The 1,083-nt window shown below is 46.6% G+C and overlaps 1 protein-coding gene across 6 annotated transcripts in view; it reads right to left on the bottom strand.

The window, feature by feature from the left end:
* MYO1B (myosin IB) overlaps positions 1-1,083 on the bottom strand; it is a 236,509-nt gene that overhangs the window by 43,824 nt on the left and 191,602 nt on the right. The gene's annotated exons all lie outside the window — the stretch shown is intronic.

Raw genomic sequence — 1,083 nt, 5'->3', positions numbered from 1 at the left:
GGGAGACAGTGATTTGACTCAGTAATTTGAATCACTATCCTGAATCGATTCAGCCAAATTGATTTGGAGATTCAGCCGAATTGAACAGGCCCCATCCCCCACTCTCCCAGTGCCGTCAATGGCTGCCCCGCCCTGCCCCAGCATCCCAGACCTTTAAAAAAAAAAAAAGAAAAAGAAGCAGCCCCGCGTGCACTGGCTCCTGCACTGCATCAGGGGGCTCTGCCATGAGCCCCAGAGGCCCTGATGGCCGCTGCAGCAGCTGGTAAAGCACAGGGCTTTAGTGCTGGGATGCTGGGGCTGGGCAGGGGAGTGAGAGCAGTCAGGGGCATTCAGGGGGCTGGGGGAGTGGGTGGAGGATGGAGCCTGGAGGAGGTCCCTCCATGGTCCCTTCCCCCCTCCTCCAGTCCATGCTTACCAGAGTGGAACCTGGGTTCACCTACCTGCAGTGGCGAGCAGGGACTGCCCGAATCTCCGAATCTTTTCCAGATCAATTCAGAGGCTTCAAATCAATTCAGAGCTTTGAATTGGTCCCCTGATTCGATTAGAATTCGGCCACCAAATCATGCCGAATCTTCTCCAAATCGAATCAGCAACTGAAACTTTGCACAGCCCTAGTTATCACTAGAGCACACTCCCAAAAGAATACATTTACAAGCCCATAAAACTATAGCTGGGGCAAGTGTCAGAATACAATGGATGAAATCCTGCCCCAGAGTGGGAGAGGGGTGGGGAAGGGTCAGTGATTGTTTACCATAAGCTTTAGGGAGCCAGGATTTCACCCCAAAAATTTACTTAATGGGTTTATGGTAATCATAAATGAATTCACAATGATGTCCAGCTACTTTTTTAAGCAAGATTTTTGGTGGGTGTTTATAGGCAAATTTACAGCCTAGGCTCTATTTTCTTCTCAGTAAGCGTTCATATGGCTCACTAAAACCCTATAAGAATTCTACTTACACATATATGAGATCAATGTTACTTACAGACATGTAAAATTAGTTTCAGGTATGTCTATTTTTCTTTTTAATAAAGACCGTTTCATTTATTTTACTGGCTAGTATTACTGTATTTAAAGATTTTGGG

The sequence above is a fragment of the Gavialis gangeticus genome, unplaced genomic scaffold, assembly GCF_001723915.1.
Source record: "Gavialis gangeticus isolate Ggan-Ray unplaced genomic scaffold, GavGan_comp1, whole genome shotgun sequence".
NCBI classification, from domain to species: domain Eukaryota; kingdom Metazoa; phylum Chordata; order Crocodylia; family Gavialidae; genus Gavialis; species Gavialis gangeticus.
The sequence above is the reverse complement of the archived record's forward strand: the minus strand, read 5'-3'. Positions and strand labels throughout refer to the sequence as shown.